Source organism: Rhinopithecus roxellana, chromosome 1 (genome assembly GCF_007565055.1).
Source record: "Rhinopithecus roxellana isolate Shanxi Qingling chromosome 1, ASM756505v1, whole genome shotgun sequence".
Classification (NCBI taxonomy): domain Eukaryota; kingdom Metazoa; phylum Chordata; class Mammalia; order Primates; family Cercopithecidae; genus Rhinopithecus; species Rhinopithecus roxellana.
Genome location: NC_044549.1, coordinates 204,309,303 through 204,326,386, shown reverse-complemented (window position 1 = coordinate 204,326,386; position 17,084 = coordinate 204,309,303). Strand labels below are relative to the sequence as shown.

At 46.3% G+C, this 17,084-nt stretch overlaps 1 pseudogene; it reads left to right on the top strand.

The window, feature by feature from the left end:
- The first annotated feature begins 6 nt into the window (after window positions 1-6).
- On the top strand, window positions 7-11,527 carry LOC104657010 (annotated as a pseudogene).
- Window positions 11,528-17,084: the final 5,557 nt, after the last annotated feature.

Below are 17,084 nucleotides of genomic sequence, written 5' to 3'. Positions count from 1 at the left end.
CGCCAGCCCGCGCGCGGCGCTGTGAGGCGGGAGCTGTTTCCGAGAGCCTGCGGGAGAGCGCCCGGACTTGCTGCTGCCCGGACCCGCGCGTTTCTCGTGCACCCTCGTCCCACCACCTTGGGAGGCCGTAGCGTTATTTTTATTTTTTAGATCAGCAGCCTGAGACTCGAGGTGACGTCACTCCGCAGAGAGGTTAGCTGACTTGAAGAAAAGGGACATCTCTTTCCATTTCGCCCGTGTAAAAAGCCGAACTGCCTGTTATAAAAGCATGGACTGCCAACATTGGAGTGGTCCTTCGAGGCCTATTATGAAGTCATAGAATGTCTGCATTGGAATCGCCTCAGCCGACGGACAGACGGGCAGCGAATCCCGCCGTCGCACAACCCGTCCAGGCATATAGCGCAGGAGACGGGAGGGCGGCAGCGACACGTCTCCCAGCCAAGGACCCCCTGGGCCCGCAGAGACCGCGACAGGTTCCCTCCGCAGAGGGAACCAACTTTGCCGCAGGTCGATGTGGACTTCAAGCCTGCAGAGCGGAGAGCCCATTTCCATTGCTTAAAGCCACCCCGTGTGTGGTATTTGTTATGGCCCCTGTACACCCCCTCCCCTCCCTCTCCCAACTCCAGTCCGCAGCTGGCTCATCACCAGGCTCTTTTCCATGACTCTTTCTTGATCAGGCCTTTTTATCATTCTCACCACAGGTTAGAGCACAGCAGACTGAGCCACCCAGAACTGGCCACTCCGGTGGACCAGCCCCTGCGGAGCCACAGACCACAGGGCCTGGAAGGGACCTTGTCAAGCAGGCCCATGAGGTGGCTATTCAGCCTCTTTCTCCGACAACCCCAGGGGCTAGAAGCTCGCCACACCCCTTTGCAACTCATTTTATCTTTGGACAGCTCTGACTCAGGGAGTTCTTAGATTGAGCTGACACCTGGCTCCCAGTAATGTCTGTCCACTGCTGTGGGGGGTGAGAGGAAGCGTTTTCCCCCATCTAACCCCTATAGCAGCAGTCTCACTCCCATGGCTCATCTCTGGACCACAGTCTCATCTTCTTTAACACAGGCCCTGTGCCTTTTGAGGAGGACCCTGTTCTGTGTCCTTAGGACTCTGCCCCTCAGGGATGACTGTAGGGTTCTGATTGTGTTTATTGTCTGGCCCCTAGCAAGTTCCTGGCACAGAACAGGGCCTCAGTATGGGAATGGATGTGGATGGAGATAATGGAGGGGAAGTGAGCTGGAAGGGCAGAAGGGAAACAGGGTTGCTGGTCACTGAGTAGAGTGTTCCCCAGGGATTTGCCTCAGCCAGGGGCCTGCACAGTCACTCTTGGCACTGGCCCCACCTTTGTTCCCAGTCAAATATCCACTGGTGCTGTCTCTCCCTCGCAGGCCAGGACTGCTCAGTGAATCTAACACTATGCCCTGACAGCCCCGTCCGTCCAGCCCATGGAGCAGAGAGAGGGTTCTCAGCCAGGGGAAGCAGGATGGCCACCTCCCTTCCCTTCCTGAGTTCTTTCCACCCGTGTTCAACACCTGTGTTGCATCTCCTGCCCTGTCAGCAGGAGCCTAGGTCAGTGATGGCAATCCTGTTTTCAAGGGAATACACAAACTTCCCTGTATGTTCTAAATTATTGGGTAGATCTGCTTTGTTCCTGCTTGGCCTGGGAAGCATCACTGAGTTCAGCATCCCTGAACTCAACTGTGACTGGGCCCTTAATTAAGCAACAGCTTGCTTTCAGGCCCTCTAATGAAAGGGACTACGATCATATGGCATAAAGTGTTTTATTACAGTTAATAAACTAACAAACACTGGAACAGGAGGTGATGAAGAGTTCTCTGAAGAATCTTGGAAACGCATTTCCCTCATCAAGAGTTAAACTTGTCTCTTGTACTGGTTCTTCCACTCCCAAACCCACAACAAATGAAAGCAGATGAAGATGACTTTGGTAGCCCTTAAAAAAAAAAAAAAAAAAAAAAAAAGTTTGTAAAATTGTAAGGGCCAGTACTGCTTTTTTTTTTTTTTTTTTTTTTTGAGACAAAGTCTTGCTGTGTCGCTCAGACTGGAGTGTAATGGCACAATCTCCACTCACTGCAATCTCTGCCTCCCGGGTTCAAGTGATTCTCCTGCCTCAGCCTCCCGAGTAGCGGGGATTACAGGCGCCCACCACCACACCCAGCTAATTTTTGTATTTTTAGTAGACACGGGGTTTCACCGTGTTGGCCAGGCTGGTCTCGAACTTCTGACCTCAGGTGATCTGCCCGCCTCAGTCTCCCAAAGTGCTGGGATTGTAGGGGTGAGCCGCTGCGTCTGGCCTGCTTTTCCTTATGTTTCAGAATAGTTGAACCACTTTATTCCTCAGTGTGGCCCAAATAAGATTTTCAAATGCTTCTAAACAGAGCTCTCCTTCTGTGCCTCTGCCTCTGCTGAGGTTTGCTCCTGTAGGAAGTTATCTGGACCAAACAGCCCAAGCACTGAATTTAGCTTTATTGGTGTTACATTTCCTGTGTGTTGAGGGTTTGGCTGCCAAGAGGTGAATTATAGATGGAATCTTTCATTCTGGTTTCAGTTTCTGGAAGTAGCTATGAGCTCAAGGCAAATAATATATTTAAAGAGATATACATGATTTAAGGATAATCTGGCATTTATCTCTGCTCTCTTTTTGAAGACTTCATTATCATGGTTGCCTGACCCAACACAACGTATTTGGAGGAGGAGAGGGGACATTTTTATTGTACCCCATCACGTGGCTGAGTCATTTGGCTCTCCATTCACTGGAACAGACGACTGTGGACAACACCATTGGGTTTCCCACCAAGGACAGAATTCCAAAGCAACAATGGCTTGCATGGTTAGCTCACCCAGCCTGCCCAAGTCATCAGCTAGTTCCACACAGTAGAGAAGTGGGTAGTGCCCCCCCCCACCTAACATCTGGAAAAATTCCCAAAAGTTGTGACTTCAAGACCACCGAGTCAGCAGCACCTCTCTTCCTGCCAAGAATAGCACATTGTTCTTTTCCTTTTCAAGTAATCCCTCCCTGAAAAGAGAAGATCACAGATTTTGTAGTATTAAATACGTTGTAGAAATTCATGGTAGCAGGGGCAAGATCATTTAAACAAAATACAGAAAGTATCAGAGAGAGAAAAAGCCAAGGACAAAGATTAATCATTTTCTGCTTTAAAAAAAAAGGCTTTGATTTGCAAGCATGGAATGCTCCACTGTTTCTCTTCTCTTCAAAGACATCTACTGAAAGGATTCCTTAACCTTACCAAGTGGCCAAAATCCTTTTCTGAGAAGACTCACAGAGCATAGGACCCGTAGGGTACACAAAGATTTCATTAGTCCCTAGATGTTTCCTGATCCTTTTAAAAACTGGTTAAATTCAGAGACTCTAGGCAAATACTTCTTTCAGAACCTATGAGGCAAAAACGAAAGAAAGAAGGCGGCAGGACACGCAGTGTGACAGACCTTGGAATGGTAAGTAGGAAATACGAGTTAATTTCTTGGCTAAGCTATGAATTTACCTTGTGCCTGCCAGAAATTAGTCTTTTGTGACAGTACATTTTCTGTGTTAATTGGTTTGGTTTATAAATTATTGCAAGAAGTAAGGGAGCAATGTCATGTATTGTAATTTCATTGTGTCAATTTTACCAAGTTCTCTTGCATTTTGTTATTATATGAACTCATAACGGGATAAGGAGTATAGGGTTTGATTCAGAACATAGGTGATGTTGGTATAAACGCTTCATGAAAAACCCTAAATATATTTTGAAGCCTACATAGTCAAAAGTCACCATTGGAAGACTTTTTTACTTTAATACTGTATTTATGCTCATTAGCACTCATCCTCATTTGAAACTTCTCAAATGTGTTATTATTTTATTTGACTGTTGTCTCCAGTTTGGTCTGAGGACCTCCACTTCCTTCACTGTCCATTCATCTTCATAGTGCTCTCATATTTTTTTTTTTAAATTGAGCTATGCAATGATCCTTAGTTTATAAATTCAACTCCACTTTGCCACACACAGTGTTAGGCTTGGGCAAACAATTAGAACTTGCCCTCCTTGGCTGGGCGCTGTGGCTCCCACCTGTAATCCCAGCACTTTGGGAGGCCGAAATGGGTGGATCACAAGGTCAAGAGATTGAGACCATCCTGGCCAATGTGGTAAAACCCCGTCTCTACTAAAAACACAAAATTTAGCTGGGCATAGTGGCGCATGTCTGTAGTCCCAGCTACTTGGGAGGCTGAGGCAGGAGAATCACTTGAACCTGGGAGGCGGAGGTTGCAGTGAGCCAAGATTGCGCCACTGCACTCCAGCCTGGGGACAGAGGGAGACTCCGTCTTAAAAAAAAAAAAAAAAAAGAACTTGCCCTTCTTTTTTTTTTTTTTTTTGCTCAGAGACCTCAGTCTGCAGTGGTTGCTCATTGCCTAGGATAAAGTCCAAATCTTTTGGGCCTTCACAATCCAGCCCTATCTGTTTTTCTAGTCTCCTTTACGTTTTACATCCACTTGCTTTCCCCTGTGTTCTTCACAACAGTCGCACTGCCATTCTCAAGGTGTCATATTCTGTCCCTTTTTCATGCCTTTACTAATTTGTGTGAAATGCCATCCCCTATTCTTGCTCTTAAATTACCCCAGTTCAAAGGTTACCTCCTTCTCCGCCTCCATGCAGGCAGTTAGTCTTCACCTTCACCGAGATGCTGAGGAACTGTTTGCATTCTTCTCATTGTATCACCATTATCTAAGTGTCCATCCCTCCGCTGTGGCCTCTTTGGGAGCAGGTGCATGTCTTCCTCCTCTTTCTCTCCTGACAGCATAACTGAATGAATACAGTGTCTGCCATAAGAGGCCCTTGATACGAGTTGGTTATGTAAATCAAAGAAAGTGACCAAGGCGAGTCTCGATCATTTGGGTTTATTTGCCAAGGTTAAGGAAGTGCTCAGGAAAGAACACCGATCCACAGGAAAAACTGTGCCCCATGCTTTTTCCAAAGAGGGTCTGGGGACCTCAATATTTAAAGGGAAAAGAATGAATATTGGAGAAAGAAAGTTTTTTTTGCAAAGGGTGTGGGTGGATAAGAGGGAAGCCATTGCATTCTTTTGTCTTTGATCAGTCATTTACATGTGCGAGGGTGCTAGAGGTACAGTCACTTACACATTCGATGAATCTGCGTTTTTTACATAACATAAACATAGGGCAGAGGAAGCAAACACATACGCCTTTGTCTCAGGTAAGCAGAGGGATGTCTTTGAGTTCTGTCCTTTGTCCCATATCTGCAAAGATAAGCTATCAATGTACATTGCCAGGGTGAGATTCAACAGAACTGTTTTAGAGTAAAGATCTGGGAGCCCACAAGGAATTTCCCTATGGGCAAATTGTGAGAGAAGTCTATAGCTTTTTTATCTGGTAGCTATCTATTTAGGAACACAATGGGAGACAGGTTTGCAAGACCCAGTTCCCAGCTGGACTTTTCCCCTTTGGCTTAGTGAGTTTAGGGTCTCAAGATTTATTTTCCTTTCACAGTTGAATCAGGGAATAAATGAGTTAACTGTTCCTAAATTCGACCTCCCCAGTAATGGTGCCCATAACAACATCAAGGGCTTCTTGGAAAGCAATCTGACTATATATCTTGTTCTGCATGGCTAAGGAAGGCATTAGCAGCTATAATGCTAGCAAGGAAATAATAGAAATAAGAAAGACTGCTGAGTCGGTAGAGAATGCATTAAAAAGAGGAAGTTGTCCTGTTACCAGTCAGAAATCTTCACTGAGGTCTATTATGTGCCAGGCCCTTTCCTAGGTATTGTCTGTTGCTTAGTTTATTGCATAAGTAAACTACAGCAGGTACTGTATTTCCTCTTTTTATTTTAATTTTGTTTACTTTACTTTTCTTTTTTTTTTTTTGAGATGGAGTCTCACTCTGTTGCCTAGGCTGGAGTGCAGTGGTGCAATCTTGGCTCACCACAAACTGCCTTCTGGGTTCAAGAGATTCTCTTGCCTCAGCCTCCCAAATAGCTGGAATTACAGGCACACACCACCATGCCTGGCTAATTTTTGTATTTTTAGTAGAGACGGAGTTTCACCACGTTGGCCAGGCTGGTCTCGAACTCCTGATCTGAGGTGATCCACCTGCCTTAGACTCCCAAAGTACTGGGATTACAGGTGTGAGCCGCCACGCCCGGCCTCCTCTTTTCATTTTAGGTTCAGAACCCTTTCTTTAAAAAGTTCATTGATAGGCCGGGTGCAGTGGCTCATGCCTGTAATCCTAGCACTTTGGGAGGCCACGGCAGGTGGATCACCAGAGGTCAGGAGTTCGAGACCAGCCTGGCCAACATGGTGAAACGCTGTGTCTACTAAAGATACAGGAAACGCTGTGTCTACTAAAGATACAAAAATTAGCCAGGCGTGGTGGCAGGCACCTATAATCCCAGCTACTTGGGAAGCTGAGGCAGGAGAATTACTTGAACCTGGGAGGCAGAGGTTGCAGCGAGCTGAGATCATGCCGTTGCACTCCAGCCTGGGTGACAAGAGTGAAACTCTGTCTCAAACAAAACAAAGTATGTTATTAGATACACATATACACACATAACACACACACACAAACACACATGCATGCACACACGTCCACCCCTTGCTTCGTGTGTCTCTCCCAGCTCTGGCTCTGGACTCCAGGAGAATGCTATTGCTGTTTTCACAAAGGCATAGCTTCCTGTGTCATCAGGTGCACCTGTGTTATCACGTGTTTTTGGCAAGTGGTGCTCTAGATAGAACCCAAGACCCTCTTTGCTCTCCCGTGGCTGAGGCAGGTGGGGGGAATCCCTCAGCAGGAACCACAAGGCTCTCACAGGATAAACTGCTGTCGCATTGGTTTCTCCCCCAAGGACTTCACCAGACTTCATCAGAAGAAAGCAGTGCCAGAGGGGACTGCAGAGGAAAGCTGGGGCTTGGGAAACCAGCAGCAGGGGCCACGTGGGCAGGTGGTTTCTGTGTGAACCTCTGATCTGTGAAACATAAACAGGAAATGTTGAAGGCTTCTAGTGCTCTTTTTTGATATCAAGAACATTCTACGGCACAAAAGAGTTTGCCTCTCACTGTTTCTCATACGTGGAGGTTTTCTAACCAGCATCCTGAACAGAATTGAAGTACAAATAAAACCAAAGTAAAAACGAGCTTTATCTCTAGATTTTAAATTTTCTTTTTTTTTTTATGGTGGCACCTATACTGTTACCTTGTAGGTACCAACCAGAATGTACTTTTTAACTGCCTGTCATTCATGGTTTACCTACTTGGAAGCTCAACCCTGTCCAAGACTGGACCCTAGTCGACACAAATTTTATCTTAATTTTATGAAGGTCTATCCCACCCCTAAATTTCTGACATTCTTAAATATGCTGCTCAGCTGTGCTTGTCAAAGGCAATTGCGTTTGCTACATTTCAGAACAGAGTCCACACAGACCCCATTTGGCTCTGTGCTAGGAATGGCAACAGTGCAAGACTGTGGAGCTCTGCGGTTGACCACAACTTTGATCTTGCTAGGTGCCGCCAAGTTGGAAAAAATTAACTAAGACTGCAGGGTCAAAGAAAACACATGAAAGCATTAACTGCTTTTGTTTCATGTTTCCTTTCCCTCCATAGAGGGACCCAGAAATTAAGAAAATTGCTGGGCGTGGTTGCTCACACCTGTAATCCCAACACTTTGGGAGGCCACGGTGGGTGGATCATGAGGTCAGGAGTTTGAGACCAGCCTGGCTAACATGGAGAAACCCTGTCTCTACTAAAAATACAAAAATTAGCCGGGTGTGGTGGTGCGCCCCTGTAATCCCAGCTACTGGGGAGGCTGAGGCAGGAGAATTGCTTGAACCTGGGAGGCAGAGGTTGCAGTGAGCCAAGATCGCGCCACTGCACTCCAGCCTGGGCAATAGAGTGAGACTTGGTCTCAAAAAAAAAAAAAAAGAAATTAAGAAAATGTATACAGAGTGGGCAGGAACAAAATCTTCTGGTGAATCAAGTCTGCAGGCTTATTAAATGTGACAGTATGCTTCTTGAAGGATTAGAAATAAAGTACAGTGAAGTCAATGCTATAATAGCACTAAGCAGAGCCAAACACAATGTCTTTTCCTCCCCTCACAAGTACTGAACTCTTCTTTCAATCTGCTCAGCTCTGGGACTAGGCCAAGCCTTGTCCTCCTGGGACAGCTGCTTTGGGAGCCAACCAGGCGAGCCCAGCCAGTTCTCAGGGAGTTGAATGGCATGGCGGAGAAGTCCTTTCACACCCAAGGCCAGTCTGCGCACCAGGCCTCCCATCCCTGTCCTCCTCGGAGCCTTGAATGTGCAGCCTCTTTCACCACTGTCACCTTCCGGCCTCTCCATGTAGCTTCTCCTCGAATGCCTGCTGGGCATGCCAGTCTCCATTCCTCACAAACTGCTTATGTGCAGGGTGACACTCAGGATATTTGAAAACCGAAACGGCGTGGGCAGGCCACCACTAAGCAGGAAGGAAAATGGCTATCACGCAGGCATGGCTCCATGGAATTCAGAGAAGCCTCTGCCACCAGGTGTTACCGCTTTAGTTTTTGGGCTCACTGGGGAGCCCCAGGGGTGGTCACGAGATGGAACATTCTGGAGGCTCAAAAGAGTGGCCGTGCACAGAGTACAACTGTTGTGCGTTGGTACACACCCGCCTGTCACGTCAGCTGGTCTGAGACCGCAGATGCCTTCCCAGAATGTTGCCTGCACTCCTCGCCTTAACAGAAGTCTGGGTTTTCTGTCCTATGCAACTCACAAATAGTGGCCGGCAGTTCTGTGCCATGGAGCACAGGACTGGGCAGGAGTTAGGTTTCTCCTTGACTCCCAAGACTGCTGCTGCGGTTATCATTGTTCCCTCTGTCCTGACCCATGGCCCAGGGTAAAAATTTCTTGACGCTCATGTCAATGCCATCCCCCTGTGGGCCCCTTCCAGTGGCTGCCATCTGGTAAGCTCCTGCTGATCTCTAAATGCCATCAAGAACTTTGGTCCATTTGTTTTTTCTCATTTAAGAAATATTTCTTAAGCATTCACTGTGCCAGACAACTTGCTGTATGTCCAGAGGTGTATAAAACATGATTCTTGTCCTTAAAGGTAAGCTCATCTTTTTTTTTTTTTTTTTTTTTTGAGACGGAGTCTTGCTCTGTCGCCCAGGCTGGAGTGCAATGGCGCGATCTCGGCTCACCACAAGCTCTGCCTCCCGGGTTCCAGTGATTCTCCTGCCTCAGCCTCCTGAGTAGTTGGGATCACAGGCGCATGCCACCATGCCCAGCTCATTTTTGTATTAAGTAGAGATGGGGTTTTACCATGTTGGCCAGGCTGGTCTCGAACTCCTGACCTCAGGTGATCTGCCCATCTTGGCCTCCCAAAGTGCTGGGATTACAGGCGCGAGCCACTGTGTCCAGCTGTAAACTCATAATTTAATAAAGAAATATAAAACAAAGAATGACCAGACCAGGTGGTAAATGCCTAAGTGGACATACAGTGTTTACAAATGTAGAAACGTGGACACGTGGAAATGATGATGTATTGGTTTCCTGTGGCTTAAAACGACAGAAATGTATTCTCCCACAGTTCTGGAGGCTAGACATCTGAAATCAAGGTGACAGCAGGGCCATCCTCCCTCTGAGACTCCAGGCAGAATCTTTTCCTGCCTTCTCCTAGCTTCCAGTGCTGGCCAGCGATCCTCAGCATTCCCCGCTTTCGGCTGCATGACTCCGGTCTCTGCTGTCGTCCTGTGTTCTCCCCATGTGTGCCATTTTCCTTTCCTTACGAGGATATTAGTCGTATTGTATTAGGGCCTACACTAATGAATTCATTTAATTCAATATGCAAAGACCCTATTTCCAAATAAGGTCACATTCCCAGGTACTGGGAGTTAGGACCTCAACATATCTTTTTAGGGGACACAGTTCAACCCATAACAGTTGGATAGTCAGGAGAGCAGGGGAAGGACCAGAGAAGGCTGGCCAGACAGGCTTGGCGAGCTGGTAAACAGGAGACAGCAGGGCAGGGAGAAGGGTGTTGTGTTGTCTGGAATGATGTATATAAACAGACTGGGGTCCGAGAGGGTGACACCTTTGGAAACTGCAAGATGTTCAGTCTGACAGGCATAAAGGATCCATGCTCAATAGTGGTAAAAGATAATCCTACACGTTGGCAGGAGCCAAGTCATGAATCTCATTGTCTCCCCACACAAACGTGCCTGCACTCCTTTACTCCCCCTTGCTGGCTGACTTTAACCAGTCATCTCAAACCCCTACTTCCCCCTCACTTCCCACATGCAGTTGATCCCTCAGACCACCTGATTCTGCCTCCTAAAAATCTCCTAAATCAGACTAGGCATGGTGGCCCATGCCTGTAATCCCAGCAGTTTGGGAGGCTGAGGTGGGTGGATCACCTGAGGTTAGGAGTTCGAGACCAGCCTGGCCAACATGATAAAACCCCATCTCTACTAAAAATACAAAAATTAGGCCAGGCACGTGGCTTACGCCTGTAATCCCAGCACTTTGGGAGGCTGAGGCGGGCAGAGCACAAGGTCAAGAGATTGAGACCATCCTGGCCAACATGGTGAAACTCCATCCCTACTAAAAAAAAAGATGCAAACATTAGCTGGGTGTGGTGGTGCACACCTGTAGTGCCAGCTAGTCTGGAGGTTGAGGCAGGAGAATCGCTTGAACCTGGGAGGCAGAGGTTGCAGTGAGGCGAGATCGCACCACTGCACTCCAGCCTGGCAACAGAGCAAGAGTCCATCTCATAAAAAGACAAACAAAACAAAAAAACCCAACAACAAAAACAAAAATGAGCCTGGCCTGTTAGTGGGTGCCTGTAATCCCAGCTGCTCCAGAGGCTGAGGTAGGGAGAGTCTCTTGAACTGGGCGGTGGAGGTTGCAGTGAGCCGAGATCACACCTTAGTATTCCAGCCTGGGTGACGAGCGAAACTAAACACCGTCTCAAAAAATAATAATAGTAGTTCTCTTTGCCATCATTTCTCTTCCCGTGGAGCCGCTGCCATGAAGGTTGAGCTGTGCAGTTTCAGCGGGTACAAGATCTACCCAGGACACGGGAAGCACTATGCCAGGACCGACGGGAAGGTTTTCCAGTTTCTCAATGCAAAATGCGAGTTGGTGTTCCTTTCCAAGAGGAATCCTCGGCAGATAAACTGGACTGTCCTCTACAGAAGGAAGCACAAAAAGGGACAGTCGGAAGAAATTCAAAAGAAAAGAATCCGTCCAGCAATCAGATTCCAGAGGGCCATTACTGGTGTATCTCTTGCTGCTATAATGACCAAGAGGAATCACAAACCTGAAGTTAGAAAGGCTCAGAGAGAACAAGCAATCAGGGCTGCTAAGGAAGCAAAAGAAGCTAAGCAAGCATCTAAAAAGACTGCAATGGCTGCTGCTAAGGCCCTACAAAGGCAACACCTAAGCAAAAGATTGTGAAGCCTGTGAAAGTTTCAGCTCCCCGAGTTGGTGGAAAACGATAAACTGTCAGATTAGATTTTTAAGTAAAGATTGGATTCTAACTCGAAGAATAAGAGGAAGAAGAAGAGGAATAAAAAGAGGAAGAGGACGAGGGAGGAGGAGGAGGAGGAAGAAGAGAAGGAGGAGGAGGAGGAGGAGGAAGTAGTTCTCCTAAATCTGCCTTCTGGTTTCTACTTCCACTTTCTAGTTCAGGCCCTGGTCATGACACAGTGGAGCACTGGCCATCTCACGGGTCCTCCTGCTGTCAGGCCTGCGCATCCCCTCTCCGTTCTCAGGGGTCAGGCCCGCGCATCCCCTCTCAGTTCTCAGGGGTCCTCCTGCTGTCAGGCCCGCGCGTCACCTCTCCGTCTCCTCTGCCGCTAGAGCCATCACTCAATGCTCTGGACCGTACCCCTCCCGGGGCAGGAGGTAGGTGGATCCCCATAGTGTCATGAATGACGCTGCTTTAGTCAGCTACCTGAGCTTCACCAGCCGCTTCCTCATCAGATCCTGGCATTCTCTGTGGCCAGCCTGAAGACAGAGCATTTGCTTTCAGAGAACTCCAGTCTCAATTTGCTCTTTAGTGACTTTTTTCCTACTGTGAATTAACAAGTCGATATTCAGATTTCATTTTTAAGATGCAAGTTAAATTCTTTCCTAAAATTGAGTCCTTGAATCAATTCACCTACAGATTGTAATCTGAGCTCCATGTCACAAAGCTGTCAGTGATCTGTCTGACCTTTGGCCACCGGTTCTACTTCTCCTCTACGGGATCTCGGACCCTAGGTGCTATGGAATTATTTGAGTTCCTACTTGGTGGCAGTCTTTCCTCTGCCTGGGATACCACTTCCTCCCCCTTCTATTTTCTTTTCTTTTCTTTTCTTTCTTTCTTTTTTTGAGGTGGAGTCTTGCTTTGTCGCTCAGGCTGGAGTGCAGTGGGGCGATCTCAGCTCACTGCAACCTCTGCCTCCTGGGTTCAAGTGATTCTCCTGCCTCAGCCTCCCGAGTAGCTGGAATTACAAGTGCACACCACTATGCCCGGCTAATTTTTGTGTTTTTAGTAGAGAAAGGGTTTCACCATGTTGGCCAGGCTGGTCTCAAACTCCTGACCTCGTGATCTGCCCGCATCAGCTTCCCAAAGTGCTGGGATTACAGGCGTGAGTCACCGCACCCAACTTCCCCCTTCTATTTCTGACTACCTCCAGCTTGTTTTTCCAAACGCAGCTCAGGATTTGCTCTGGAATGAAGCCTTCTTTACCTCTTCAGGGCAGCATCAGGGGGCCCTCCTCTGTGCTCCCAGTATCCCTCATTCTACCATCCATTATAGCCTCTTATCTTATTTGATCTCCACATCTACCTGGTTGGTTTTCTTGTTTATGTTTCCCTCTAGACTCTGAACAACTCCAGCAGGCTCCAGGTCAGTTCTCCCAAAAACACTGTACCTAATCATTGCTCTTTTGGCACCTATTGGGAGTATCCTATGCTTTTTTTTCTTTTCTTTTCTTTTTGCCTAATGTTGGCATTTTAATTTTGCTTTTTCTTGATAGAATGGGTAAATTCCTATAGCCATTAGCTGTAGACTCTAAGGCACTCCTCTCCAAAGGCATAGTGTTTGTACCTACTATGGATGCTGAGCCATGAAGACTGAGTTGGGGATGGAGCAATCAGCAGGCAGCTGGGGGCGTTTGCTGTGGATGAGATGTTGAGATTACTGGGGGTGTTGCTGTGGATGAGATGCTGAGGTTACTGGGGGCGTTGCTGTGGATGAGATGCTGAGGTTACTGGGGGCGTTGCTGTGGATGAGATGCTGAGGTTACTGGGGGCGTTGCTGTGGATGAGATGTTGAGGTTACTGGGGGCGTTGCTGTGGATGAGATGCTGAGGTTACTGGGGGCGTTGCTGTGGATGAGATGTTGAGATTTACGCGGAGACTCTAAAGATGATCGTTTCTGGATGGATCCCAGTTGTAAATGCTTGAAATAACTTGCTTGCAGTCACCTGTAATATTTGGTACAAATTAGGACTTGTAATTTATAAGTTGTATAATTAATATTTCAGATTTCGATATATAATTTTGTGATTTTTGAGCTCTTGATTAATAATAGCAGAATAGTAACAGCTCCAAGGGAACTAAACAACACCATCATTCATCAAATGTTGTGAACCTGTTATGAGCTAATTTGAAATATGGAGCCTACGGTGTTTTTGGTAAAAAAAAAAAAAAAAAAAAAAATCTCTTTGGAGACAGAGTCTCACTCTGTTGCCCAGGCTGGAGTACAGGGATGAAATCATGACTCATTGTGTCCTCAAGTCCCCAGGCTTGAGATCCTCCCACCTCAGCCTCCTGAGTACCTGGGACTATAGGCACACACCACCACACCTGGCTCATTTTATTTTTTGTAGATACGGGGGTCTCCTTCTGTTGCCCAGGCTGGTCTCAAACTCCTGGCCTCAAGATCCAAAGTACTGGGATTACAGACATGAGCCACCGCGCCTGGCCCTAAAAATATTTTTAAACTTCCTTAAAATGCCAAAAAGACAGGAACAACGAAATACTCAAAAAAGGATTGATTTTTAAGCCCGGCTCCACACCAGTTTTTATTAACTTCATTTCTCTGTATTAGAAGTGAGGAATACAAAGATGAATGAAACAGGGTTCCTATCACCATCTAGTGGGAAGGACAGGCTGGCAAACCAACAGCTAATCAAGGAGGTAATTTAGGTAAATGATTTAGAGTGGACACGCTGGATTTATCTTTGGAGGCAGTAATTCCAAGGACAAGAACTAACAACTGCCTTTCTGCCAGAGCTCACGTGAGGGTCGGAGTTCTTAGACATAATTCAAATAGTGAGTTGAACAGTCCTCAGAGCAGATAACTGCAAACACAGGTTTGCTTAGGTTACCAATCACTGTCCCGCAGGCAGAAATCTATCATACTATTTCTTGCTGGTATTGAATTTGGTGGCGTTCATGCAGGATTTTCTGGGGTGTCCTATGAATTCTGTTTCTAGAGACTCACTCTACTGCCTGAATAGTTTCCTTTGAATTTTCTTTTATTATTCTTTTTTTCTTTTTTTTTTGAGACGGAGTCTCGCTCTGTCGCCCAGGCTGGAGTGCCGTGGCCGGATCTCAGCTCACTGCAAGCTCCGCCTCCCGGGTTTACGCCATTCTCCTGGCTTAGCCTCCCGAGTAGCTGGGACTACAGGCGCCCGCCACCTCGCCCGGCTAGTTTTTTGTATTTTTTAGTAGAGACGGGGTTTCACCATGTTAGCCAGGATGGTCTCCAACTCCTGACCTCGTGATCCGCCCGTCTCGGCCTCCCAAAGTGCTGGGATTACAGGCTTGAGCCACCGCGCCCGGCTCTTTTATTATTCTAAAGTAATTATTCTTCATTATGAGTTGCTTTGCTTTGTCCTTTTTTTTTTCAGTTTTTTTATTAAACATTATTTGTATGGAAAATTGTCCCTTAGGAAGCCATCCATCATTTTCTTTTTTTGATTTTCAAGGAGATGCTTTTCTATGAGATGGTGGTGGAAGTGGATGCTACAATACTAGACATAGGGCCTGGCATAGTGGCTCACGCCTGTAATCCCAGCACTTTGGGAGGTTGAGGCAGGTGGATCACAAGTTCAGGAGTTCAAGACCAGCGTGGCTGACACGGTGAAACCCTGTCTCTACAAAAAATACACAAGTTGGCTGGGTGTGGTGGTGGGTGCCTGTAATCCCAGCTACTCAGGAGGCTGAGGCAGGAGAATTGCTTGAACCCAGGAGGCGGAGGTTGCAGTGAGCCGAGAAGGCACCACTGCACTCCAGCCTTGGTGACAATGGAAGACTCCGTCACGGAAAAAACAAACAAAAAACACAATACTAGACATAGTTAATGAATAATATTAGTTAACAAGAGGTTTGAGAGCTAGCAGAGATTCTCTAAGGTTATTATTTGATAAATCACTCGTTTTCACAGAGTCACTGCTTACTGTGGGTAATATGTTTGCTGTTGATGGACAATGAACCTACTTAGGAGAAGATATGACCCTTCAGGGCTTTTATTTGTTTGAAATGAAAAAATTCTTTCTCTTTTCAGTAACAGACAGTGATGCTTTTCTGTTATAATTCAAAACAGGTTTCGGAACGCATGTCATTTTCGGGGAGACGGGAAGGATTAATGAATGAGCCGGAGTGCACTTTCTATAACATATACACGGGAAATGGGAGCTGGATGCAGATAAGTCTTTCATGCTTATTAAGAACATTTTAATGTTTCTCAGTTGATGTATGAAGTACTTGCAATCAGCATTTGCTTCTTCAATCACAAGGAGGCAGCATAGTCTCATGGGAGAAGGGGAAGTGGGTATGTTCAAAACACCTGTTCTTCCTGCTGCCTGTGCTGTTCTTGTCCAGAAGGCCCCGTGGAACTGGGAGTGTCTCATGGAGTCATTCAGTTCCTCGCTTCCTGGTAGAGTTGCCCTTTAAACATGTGAAACAATATCTCCCTAATGCTAAAAATAGCCAGGGTCTGAGTCCAGGACTTTCATGTTGACGGTCTCGTGTACCTGGTGGCCCTGGGAGCAGGATGTCCTCATCGCACTCATCTCTGATACTGTGAGTCCTACCAAGCCTGGCCAAAGTTGCCTCCTTAATCATTAGTCCTTGAATAGAATCCCAGAGGTAGTGGTTGTTGATTTGCAAAACATAACACTGACTTTATACCATGTTTGTTTGTCTCATGGAGACAAGAACACTTTTCTCATAGAATATATTTTGTTTTGTGGGGAAATGAACAAAATGAGGTAAAAAACGCAAATCATCCTATGAGTAAGTTATTTTTCTGATAGAAGTCAGGGTCCAAGTTCAAGTTAGTATAACTAGTCACGTAGTTTCACTTAAGTCATTTCACTTTGCTGGGCTTCAGTCTCCCCAGTTGGAAAATGAATGAATGTGCCTGTGATATTCCGGTTTCAGTTGTGGGAACATGCCAGATCTAGCCAACGGGGAAGCAATCGTAGCCAGATATGTTGAGGCACATAAATATAAAACATTTTTATCTGGGTCCTGTTTTCACCTCTGTAGCTGATTCTTTCTGGGCCCTGGGACATCTATATTCAGCCTCTGCATTTGTCCATTAATTTGTTCATTGACCCCACTCATTTATTCAATAAATATTTATTGAGTACTTAAATACATGCCAGTAATTGTCCTAGGTCTGAGGATATAAGAGGGTACCAAAAAAGCAGGATCTTTTTTTTTTTCCAGAGAGCCTACCTCCTAGTGGGAGAGATGGACCACAAATACATAAGCAAACACAAAATCATTGCAGATTATGAAAAATGATAAGAAAGAGATTAAAAAGTGTGACAGGACGGAAGGTAACTGGGGCAATCACTTTTAGGCAGATGCCTCTGAGATGCCATCTGAGCTGAGACTTGACAAATGAAATGCCAGCAATCTCAGCCTCTAAGCCTGCCAAGTTTGAGATGTTATTTTTATTAGTAATTTACAGGTGCAAATGACCCACCTAGATTGTTTCTAGTGCACAGTATGCTTTGTTGACAAAATGCCCTTAAGCAAAATGCCACAGATGTCAGCTTCAGTTTTGTGGATTTTC